The sequence below is a fragment of the Podarcis erhardii genome (assembly GCF_964252035.2).
Source record: "Podarcis erhardii genome assembly, chromosome: 5".
Lineage (NCBI taxonomy): Eukaryota > Metazoa > Chordata > Lepidosauria > Squamata > Lacertidae > Podarcis > Podarcis erhardii.
Genome location: NC_138509.1, coordinates 60,459,665 through 60,470,993, shown reverse-complemented (window position 1 = coordinate 60,470,993; position 11,329 = coordinate 60,459,665). Strand labels below are relative to the sequence as shown.

Genomic DNA, 11,329 nt, shown 5'->3' with positions numbered 1-11,329 from the left:
CTCTTTTACATCAGACCCAAACAGCTGCTACATTTCCAGATGTTCTTATCACTACAGAATAGGGATCACTAATTATTCTGATGGTACAAAATACCCTTACTCTGATTGTATGAGCATTTCATTATTGCCAAGAAAGTAAAAAAGGGACAAGAGATGCTTCAGAATAAGGAATCTTTCATTAGAGAGTAATATAGAAGAATGAAATATATGCTGGAGTGCGAGCAAAACATTTAAGCGTATGGGGGAAATGTTTGTCTTTTGGGATTGCTTTTCTAAAGTGAACCTGGCATCTTGAAGCAGATTCTAAACTGAGATTTTTGAGAAACTGGGCAAGATGGTTTCAAGTGAGTTCTTTTCTTTTTCAAACTTCAGTGTGATTGGAGCTATCCCATTTATTGTGTGCTGCTAGCTATCCTTTTCACTTTATAAGTCTTAGCAATTGTCACTATATCCATGATAAGCTAAGGGCCTGTCAGCATGATGGGCGATGAGTGTCATCAAACCTTCCCGTTTGAAGGTCCAGACTCCCTCCTCCTTTTTGGAGCAGAGCTACACATAACCAGCAACTTTCTTTTATAGCAGAAAACCACCACAGCTGACTTCTGATTGAGTGATGTATATAAGGATAGAAGTCACTGAATCTTCTCCCTCATAGTTTGTAGAGATCAAGAGGGGGACATGTTGAGAAGCCCACTGATCCTTGGCTTAGCCTGAAGGCATCTGCAGCTGCTTTATTCTAAGAAGGAAAGTCTACAGGAAAATAACCATGGAACTACAGGTAATATGTAGTTCTGGCTTTGCTTTTTCCACCTCTGCTTCATCTGCTTATCCAGTCTTTCTAGATCTAGATGACTTGCTCTGATGTTCCAGCTGTCTGGACATGACCTGATCCAGATATGAATGGGCCTCAGCAAAGTGCCCACTGGTGTGTCCCGTCCTATGTCCAGGAACCCCATTTCCAAATTTCCAGGTGGGTGGAGCTTTCCATTGTCAACCACTTGATGTCATTATGGCATCAGATGATGACATTGAAGGTGCTCACTGTCTGTGCCAGTCAACTGATTGACGTAAACAGTGAGCCCAGCAATGTCCATTTGCAAGAGTGGCTTGTATCTAAACTGTCCCTACAAATGGGCATTTGTCCTCTGCAGACCCTTCTCCCTGACACTAGTTTTCTTTGTGAAGAACATTTCTGTTGTGTGAGCTGCCACCTTCAAGCTGAAATGGTAGCGCCTAGGCACAGAATTTTCACCTCAGTAAAATGCTGTACTCAGGGAACAGGAGGTGAAAAGTGAGCTGGTGAGAAAGGCATGGACTAGCTTAGGGGAGCAGAGCCAGGGGCACAAGCCTCCTCTGATCAGCACACAGCTTTTTGCAATCATCTTTATTACAGACCAGGGGTCAGATATGAATACTGTTACTTTCTTATAATACTAAACAGTTTGCCTGGGTTTCCCCTCACAATTTTCATCATAATAGGCAGAATTTCTAAGCAAAGAGAGACTACAATTTTCTGTAATTTTGTTCCCGGCCTATCATTATGAGGCTAGTTGGTATTCACAGATGATATTATGAATTTAGTAACAATTTAATGCAAATTTAATAGCATCTTCTCACAATGGGCCCTTTGCCATCATACACTTAAAGGCAATCAAAGTCAGAGCAGCAGCTAGACTGATAACTCGAGGTTCATTGATTGTGTATGTGTGTGTGTGCACAACTGGCAGCATACTTTCTGAGTATCCACTGAGATTCAAGCCAGAAACCAGCATAGCTCAGAGGAGTTACCGTTATACCTCTTCTCCAAACAGCCATTTTGTTATGTGCACAGTAGTGTCGGTATGTATAGCAACAAATCCTAAGTTCACTGGTATTTCTCAGCACTTTTTTCTAAATAAGCTACAAGAGCTATTACTATTTTTTAAAGTATAAAATGAATGTGATTTTCTTTGACAAAAAAACAATGCTATTTCTTGAATGCTAGACTGAAAATGTGACAGGCAAAACTGGAAAGAGAAATTCTACTACTACTACTACAGTGGTACCTCGGGTTAAGAACTTAATTCGTTCTGGAGGTCCATTCTTAACCTGAAACTGTTCTTAACCTGAGGTACCACTTTAGCTAATGGGGCCTCCCACCGCCACCGAACAATTTCTGTTCACACCCTGAAGCAAAGTTCTTAACCCAAGGTACTATTTCTGGGTTAGCGGAATTTGTAACCTGAAGCGTCTGTAACCTGAAGCGTCTGTAACCCAAGGTACCACTGTACTAATGTTTCTATCCCACCTTTCCTCCAAGGAGCTCAAAGTGGCATACGTGGTTCTCCCCCTTTCCATTTTACGCTCACTACAACTCTGTGTGGTAGGTTAGGTTGAGAGATGGTGACTGGACCAAGGTCACCCAGTACAATGTAAACCCTTAACAGTCAGAGGCAGCAATGCTTCTGAACATCAGTTTCTGGAACCCACATGCTCTTATGCTCTGGTCTTGGTTGGGAGTTTCCCACAGGAATCTGAGAGGGCACTGTGAGAATAGGATGCTGGACTACATGGGCCATGGGCCTGATCCAGCAGGCTCTTCTAATGTTCAGAAAGGCCCCTTTGCTCAGCCTTGCTGTGAACAGACTTGCCACACAATGGATCATTGCTGCAAGGGGGGCAGTGAGATGTCAAAAGAATAACTAGTTTCATCATGGTGTATTTATATATAACGGCAATTTTTGGGGATGATAACTAATATAACAAAGTGCATAATAGAATGCAACGGGTAATGGGAGGGGAAATTAGAACCTGTTGTTTTCTGTTGTTCTGTTGCTCTGTCTTTACACACAATGTGGGGACATTTATTGATGCTGTTTTGCATCTGATCTACCAGGACAGTGATTACAGCGGGAACCAAAGTCAGTGTCCGCAATGCTTAATATTGGGGTGGGGGCTCAACTGCTATGGAGGAAAACAGCTTCGTAAGGCAGTGTGCGAAATTTGTGCAGTATTGCACCAGGAAGAGGCGTAATGCTGCAATAAACCAAAATACCTTGAGAGGCAGGAGCCAAATTACCTTAAAAAAACAAACAAAACACCAGCACATCTCCCACCTCGCTCCAGCACTTCTCCTGTTATCTCTTCTGTGGGATATTGATATTGGCAGCCACATTGGTATCAGTTGAGGGAGAATTGATGAAGCATCTTCTGGAAGAAAAACTAATTTGCCTACATGCAAGACCAGCATGTTGCGCTACCCTTGGAGGCAAAAATAAAGTATCAACCTTTACACCATGGAGCTATTTTTGTCCTGATTTGAAGAGTGCTTATTGTGCATGATACATTTCACGGTTTGAAAAGGTGGTGTCAGCAGAAAGATGCTCACCTTAGTACTTCCTATTTGAAATATGGGAAGTCTGTAAGAACAATGCTCCTGCAGACCCCTTATTCAGGTTGTGTGGGGAGGAGGGCGTAGTCATCATTTGGTGAACATGGCTCAATAATAGCACATTGCTTTACCAGTCACCCTCCAGTCCTTGCTTACCCCAGATAAAGAAATGAATCTCTAGGACCCAATTAGATGTCTAGGAAGGGGCCTTACTGTTAGCACCACGATATTTCTGAGAGCATTGTCTCCTAAGAGTATAAATCTGGTTTTAGAATAATATCAGCGTTGAGCCTTGAAACTTGGGAAATGCTGAGACTGTTAAAGATCAATGTGTTTGCAAAGACATGGGGGAATAGAGTTTAAAATAGTTTGGAAGGCAGCCAGCAGCCAAAATGTAATCCCTCCTTTCTGGCACCACAAGCTGGAAAAACCGAGCATGCTGTGTTCAAGGAAATGCTTGTCCCCAAGTTAAAGAGATACAGAGATGGGTACAAGAATATTTTTTTAAAAAAGGTTTTGTGAACTAATTAGAGGTTATGGGAAGGCTGATCTGGCTGTGAAGCTGCAGTTAAGGAAGGATCCACCTGGAAATTATCGCTTAAAGGCCAAAAGTCTAAAAATGATGCACTCTGCTGCAGAAGGGGGGGGGGGGAGGCTACACTAGCTTCCTGGCAGTTAGGTCACTGTTGCTTACTGAGAGGTTAAGGGGAGAGGCAGCGGGGAAGTTGGTGCAGTGCAAATGGTCCGGTGGAGCCAAACTGGCACTCCTGCTGTTGCATTAGCATCATGGCAATCTCACTGCCACCTTGCCCTCCCTGGTAAGCAACAGTGACCCACCTTCGAAAAAGCTAGTATAGCGGCTCCACCTTGAGTCTTTAACTGAGAAGGCAAAATACCAATTGCTTCCAGGTTTAATATAACATCGGAGTACCATAGCCCCATAACCTCCATAGAGATTACATTTTGGGGATTGCACCTAAAGCCAAATCATGTATAGTCAAAACCCATTGGGTTCAATGGTGGGTAGGATTACCAAAGTCATTTTTCCAGGAACCCCCTTTCTGCCCCCTTTTTAATTTTTTTAAAAATTTGCCCATACATGTAAAGCTGAATGTGCACAAACTGCGGGCTTAGTTTGCAACCTAGTATGGAAATATACTTTAAAAAAAGGAAAGGAAAGAAGAGTAAAAGGATATCTGTACAGGACAACACTAATCATGTCTACTCAGAATCAAGTTTGTGCTCATGGTTATCTTGCTGAGGAAGTGCTGATTAGGAGGCACAGAAAGTGATATAGCAAATCATACCTGGTAATTACTATCAGGGCTATTTCTTCTCCTTAGAGATGCATCTGGTTTATTTATTTACTGGTTTGCTCATTTGGTCAATTTGAACAATTTCTATGTAGAGCTTTCAAGGCGTCTTACAAAACCAATATGAAATACAAACATTGCATATAATAACAACATGTTAAAAATAATACATGGAAAAGCGAAGGGGAATGAAATTAGCCTTGCGCCCCAAAGGTAGCAATGTTGGTGCCAGGTGCGTCTTGCTAGGGAGGGGAATACCACTTACAGGGTGTCACCACTGAGGGTATTCAGCCCAGCAGTTTTTGTAAGTTTCAGGAAGGGTGTGTGTGGGTGAAAATTCAATTAATCTTTAGAAGTCAGCAGAGTCTAAGGATTTGTGACAGGGTGGGTTGTGTTAGGCTTAAATATGAGGTAGCCAAAGATCTTCTTTCCTTCTGTCCTTTCTCAAGGTTTCTCCTACAGCCTTGGCAATTCTCAGCTCCCCAGTGGGGGAGGCAGTATCCTCCAGGGATTGTACTGTACAATGATGGACTTTCACTCCCAATGGAATGAAAGATGGTGCTCTCATGGTCTTGTGCCAACAGCTCAAATTATTTCAGTATCCCTCTGAGCAATTTAGGCTTTGAAAGAAGCAGCAGCCATGTCATCTGGAGATTCCCTGGGGAATCCCTGGGGTGAGTCCATCAAGAAGCCTTCTAGTTCTATCCATTTCTGGGGGCAGACACTTAAATAGATTTACCACCTCTGCAGGGAAAGAAGTCAACATAACCCCAAACCTTACTATGACATGATTGGATTGCAGCAAACTTTAATATGGGAGGGTGGGTTATAAATAAAAATTTATTATTATTATTATTAGTAGTAGTAGTAGTAGTAGTAGTATACCAAAACAGAAACCTGCCATTAAAACAGGGTTATTCAATTATTCCATTTCTATTAAGGCCTAAAGTCAATGCAATTAGAGTGCCAAATGCAACAACTTTCAAATCAAACTATTATTGCCCATAGTAGCTGACATGCTGGGAGTACTGTAATGCATGAAGGAAGTTGTGAGTACTTTTTATAGGATTGGGTACACATATTTGAAAGTTACCACTGCCCCCCCATGCCACCCTTCAAACATTCCAGATAAAATTTTGTTTTCTGCAGAGATTAATTTCTATTTGAGACAATATAATGTATGAAAAGGCCTTCAGGTATCTACCAAATTTAGTGGGAGGTGATGTGGAGTCTTACTGAAAATAATCAGACCCTCCGAGTGCCCCTATTTTCCAAGGACAGTCCTGGATTTACAGAAGCCATCCCAGTTTCTGATTTGATCCCAGAATGTACTACTTTTCATTGATAGGACATCCCTATTTTCACCAGAGAAATGTTGGAGGATATGGTGTTATGCGATCCCCGAGCCAAGGAGATAAGTAACTATATAACCTTTAGATGATATTTGAAGGCAGCCCTGCATAGGGAAGTTTTTAAAAGTTTAATGCTTTATTAGGTTTTAATATATGTTGGAGGCAGCCCAGAGTGGCTGGGGCAACCCAGTCAAAAGGGTGGGGTATATATATATATCATCATCACCATCCATCATTATCAAATAAGATGTCCCTATTTTAATCGGAGAAATGTTGGAGGGTATGCATAAGTCCATTGACTGTCACTGTCTATATCTGGCCTGAATTGCCAAAGATTTGAAAGATTATCCTGGAAAGTTCCAGCTAAATTTATACTAGCACTTTTCTTCAGCCTGTGGTTCTCCTTGGGATATTTTGTAGAAATCACTGTCAGGGTGTGGACTCCCCAAAGATGTTTAGCAGTCCTGGCAGAATTGTTGTTGACTGATGTAAAATGAATCCTGCCAACAAACGCTGAATAGTTTACATTTGTCAAAGTCAATTCCTCCTGCTTCTTTTCTTGGTTGGATGAGAACAGAGCAGTGTTTACACTAGCAGCAATGAACAGCTAGGCCATTTGTAAGTGCATATGATTTATGGGATATGCTAAAATATGCTCCCCTCGCTCTTTGTTGAAAGGGCCTCTTGTGCATTTGTATAGCTACACAATGCATGTGAATACTAAGAGTTAGTGCTCTTAGCCCTCGCAGCCTTGTCCTATTGTTAAGTTATCTCAGGTTTGGTTTGGTTTTTCCCTAAAAAAAATATTTCAATTGGTGAATACTGGGCATTAAATGGAATCCCAAGAACTTTCCTGAAATATACTCGGAGTCGCAAAGTGATTTCATGCTCTTTATTCAGCTCATAGTGGTGAGGAGGAATGAATGAAAGTCCCCTCAAAGTATCTGCCTTATATACATTATTTACACAATGGGCTGCACATGATTGGCTAATTCCGGAATTGTACTGTAAACCAATCAGGTTGTGGATTCACTTCAATCTGGAGCATGATTGGGTGGTTCCTGCCAACCAATCATACTGCTGCATTGTTCTAGGACCAATCAGACTGCTGCATTCTGAATCCTATTGTTCTAGGACCAATCAGACTGCTGCCTTTTGGATCCTATTGTTCTAGGACCAATCAGACTGCTGCAGTTTGGATCCTATTCGACTCAGTACATAACACCCCTCCCCTCTAAGTTCCAGTCCTGCCCGGGAGGTCGCATTCATAGTCCTCAAGGTACGCTGGCGGCCTACGTGTGCGTTGCGGCCTGGGGTGTTCCCTGGTCCGGGGTTCTGGTTCTGGCTCGTGTTCCAAGGATGCTGGCTGTGATGGGGCTGTTTGGTCTGGCGCAACCGGCTCGCTCAGTCGTGGTTCTGGTTCCGGTGTCCTTTCGGCCTCCCGGGACCTCTCTGTATTTACTGGTTCTGCCTCTCCTGCTGGCCCCTGCTGCTCTATGGGCCTCACTGCCCCACTGTTCCCCTGGGACTCCTCTGACCTGTCCTCCTCCTCCTGGTTTTCTCCCGGGAATCGTCGCCGTATCTGGTCACAGTGGCGGCGCCAGCATTGCCCCCCATCCGTTAGCACCTCGTACGACACGGGGCCAGTGACCCTGGTGACTGTGGCGGGTACCCATGCAGGGCCTGCCCCAAAATTCTTTGCGTACACTGGGTCCTGGGCCTCGAAGGTCCGGGGGTTCCTGCCTTCCCCCACCCCTACCTCATCCTGAGCTCTATCGGGGTGAAGGCGGTCCAATCTGATTGCAAGGCGCCGACCCATTAGTAGTTCAGCGGGGCTCCGGCCAGTCGTTGAGCTGGGGGTGCTGTGCTGTGCTAGAAGGAATGTGGCAAGGCGGTACTCCCAATCCCCTTGCGTCATGCGGCGAAGGGTGTCCTTGGTGGTCCGCACCATGCGTTCTGCTTGGCCATTGGTGGCAGGGTGGAATGGCGCCGAACGGATGTGGCGGATGGCGTTCTGCGCTGTGAAGGTTTGGAATTCTCCTGACGTAAATGCAGTCCCGTTGTCTGAGACGAGAGTGTCAGGGAGCCCGTGCGTTGCAAACAGCCTGCGTAGTACCCGGATGGCTGCGGATGTAGAAGTGGATGGTACCAGTGCGACTTCCAGCCATTTGGTGTAGGAGTCCACCACTATGAAGAATGTTTTCCCCTGAAAGGGGCCAGCGAAGTCCACATGCAGGCGTGACCATGGTGCTCGGGCAGACTCCCAGGACTGGACTGGGGCCCTTGGGGGGTCTGGGCGGGATTCTTGGCAGGCCTGGCAGTGTTTGACCCAGGCCTCTATCTCTCCGTCGATCCCCGGCCACCACACATAACTCCTGGCAAGGGCCTTCATTCTTACTACCCCTGGGTGTGTCTCGTGTAGGGCTGTGAGGACCCTTTTGCGGAGGGGCTGGGGAACAACGACCCTGCTTCCCCATAACAGGCACCCCTTGTGGGCCGACAGTTCATGTTTGCGGGTTGTGTAGCTGGCGAATTCTGGCCCGGGGCTGCTGCTGGGCCATCCCCTCCACACCCAGTCCAGGACCCGGGAGATGACCCTATCTTTCTTGGAATGGTGTGCAACTTCTTGTGCCTGAATGGGGCGGTCGGGAAGCAGCTCCAGGCTCATAACCTCTTGTGCAGGTGCCGGGTCGGGGCCTGTTTCTGGTAGTGGTAGCCTGCTGAGGGCGTCCGCATGGCCCATCGCCTTCCCAGGGCGGTGAATCAGTGCATACTGGTAGCTGGCAAGGAAAATTGACCACCTGAGGACACGAGGAGACAGCACTTGGGGGGTCTGCTTTTCGGGGGCAAACAAGCCAAGCAACGGTTTGTGGTCAGTCACCACGGTGAAGGGCCGCCCATACAAGAAATCATGGAATTTTTTTACTCCCTTCACGATTGCCAGGCCCTCCTTGTCGATTTGTGAGTAGTTCCGCTCGGTTGCGTTGAGTGTCTGGGAAAAGTATGCCACCGGTACCTCTCTTCCATCTGGGAGTTGGTGTCCCAGGACAGCGCCAATGCCATAGGGTGAGGCGTCGCATGCTAGCACCACCGGCAGCCTCTCGTCGAAGTGTGCCAAGACCGAGTTTGAGACAAGCAAGTCCTTGACTGCCTGGAATGCGGCCTCCTGGCGATGGCCCCACACCCAAGGGGCCCGCTTGTCCAGGAGTCTGTGTAGGGACTCCGCTACCGCCGCCTTGTGGGGAAGGAAGGAATGGTAAAAGTTCAATAGTCCCAAGAAGGCCTGAAGTTCAGTCTTGTTCCTGGGCGCTGGGGCATCACAAATGGCCCGTACCTTGTCCCCAGTCGGGTGGACCCCTTCTGCGTCCACCATGAATCCCAGAAAGTCCACCTGGGGCACTCCTAGTAGACATTTTTCCCGCTTTACCTTGAGACCCGCTGTCTGGAAACGGTGCAGAACGGTGCGGAGGCGGTCCTCAAACTCCTCTGGTGTGGGCCCGGCAATCAACACATCATCGAAGAAGGGGGTGACGCCAGGAATCCCTTTAAGGAGAGAGTCCATTAGATTCTGGAATATGCCTGGTGCCACGCTGACACCGAATTGCAGCCGCTTTACCCTGAATGCTCCTCTGTGCGTCACAATCGTCTGTGCCTCTGCTGTTGCCTCATCTACTGGCAGCTGTTGATATGCTTGGGCCAAGTCCAGCTTGCCAAAAATTTTCGACCCAGCCAGGGTGGCAAGGACATGGCTGACCACTGGCACTGGGTATGCATGGGCCGTGAGGGCCTTGTTTATGGTACATTTGTAGTCTGCGCAGATGCGGACTGAGCCATTAGGCTTGACAGGTGTGACGATTGGGGTTTCCCAGGGGGCATTAGGTACCGGTTCCAGCACTCCTTGCTCCACGAGCCGGTCCAATTCCTCGTCTATACGGGGTTTCAGAGCGAACGGGACCCGGCGGGCCTTGAGCCTGACTGGTCGTACTGCGGGGTCAAGCTGTAGAGCAATGGGGGGGCCCGTATACTGTCCCAATTTCCCATCGAAAACCCCCGGAAATTCCTTGCATATGGCGTCCACGTCCACTTGTAAGCTAGTGTGGTTCACCCCGGTGACAGCTAGCCCCAGTGGTCCCAACCATGCCAATCCCAGTAAGCTAATGTAGGGGCCCTTGACCACAAGCAAGTCCAGTTGCCGCGTCCGCCCTCGGTATTGCACCCTGAAGGTCCCCACCCCCATTGTGGGGACCTTACGTTTCTGGAAGTCCCGGAGGGTGAATGGGGCCGGCCTGAGTTTGGGACCCCCAGTAGGACACAGTTTCCTTAAGGTCCTTGCCGAGATTATGGATAGAGTTGAACCCGTGTCAAGCTCCATGCGGCATGGGGCCCCCTCTATCTGTACCTCTACATAAATTTTCTCTATGTTGGGGTGGGGCAACTGGTATACCTGGAAGTCCGTGAGCTCTGTCGAGTTGCCTTGGTGCGTTGGGCCCCGGGACCTGGGGTTCTTGGATTGGTCGTCTGATGCCTGGTGTCGGGTGGGCCGAGCCCGACACACCCGGGCGATGTGTCCCGATTTTCTGCACTGTCTGCACTCTGCATTGCGGAAACGGCAGGTCCTCCTCTCATGACTTTCTCCACAGCTTGCGCAGTTCCCTCCTTCTCGTCGAGGCAGCTGTGGTATGTGGGCTGCTTGAGTGCGCTGCTGTACTCGGTGCACCTCCTCCCTGTCAGATCCTGAGTCGTCGGTGAGGTCTTCATGGTGGACCCTCGGTTGGGACGGCTGGCTCGGCCGTGCCTCTTGTGTCGACCTCTCGGCAGCTTCCGTTGCCAGGGCCTCCTCCAGAGCGACCTGGAACGTTAGGTTCTTCTTAGCGTAGAGGCGTCGTTGCAGCTTCTCATCCCTCAGGCCACCGACGAGGCGGTCACGAAGCATGTTCTCCAGCTCTGAGAAGTTGCAGAACCGGGCGGCTTGGCGGAGAGAGGTCACAAACCCAGTTATGGTTTCCCCAGGGGCTTGCCGCTTTGCGTAGAAGGCATTTCGACGAGCCACCACTGAGGGCTGTGGCGAAAAGTGCCCCGTCAGCTGTTCCATTATTGTTTTGTATGGAACAGTAGCAACGTCTTCAGGCGCAAGGAGAGCCCGGGCGATTTCAAATGTCTCCTCTCCGCAGACGCTGAAGAATATTGCCCTCTTCTTGGCGTCTTCATCATCGGTGACCCCTTTGGCTTCTAGGAGGAAGGTGAAACGGGAGGCGTACGCTTCCCAGTCTCCAGATGCTGGGTTGAACGGCGAG

General features: G+C 47.9%; 1 protein-coding gene across 4 annotated transcripts in view; it reads left to right on the top strand.

Moving 5' to 3' along the window:
* LOC309343017 (uncharacterized protein) overlaps positions 1 to 11,329 on the top strand; it is a 275,823-nt gene that overhangs the window by 97,649 nt on the left and 166,845 nt on the right. The window contains exons 2-3 of one of the 4 annotated variants that reach the window (XR_014157072.1): positions 656 to 778; positions 2,876 to 3,143. The exons of 2 other annotated variants lie outside the window; for them this stretch is intronic. The gene's annotated coding sequence lies outside the window, so the exon portion shown is untranslated. Of the gene's footprint in view, positions 1 to 655; positions 779 to 2,875; positions 3,144 to 11,329 lie in introns of those variants that run through there. One more of the 4 variants, XR_014157071.1, reaches the window with a different exon arrangement.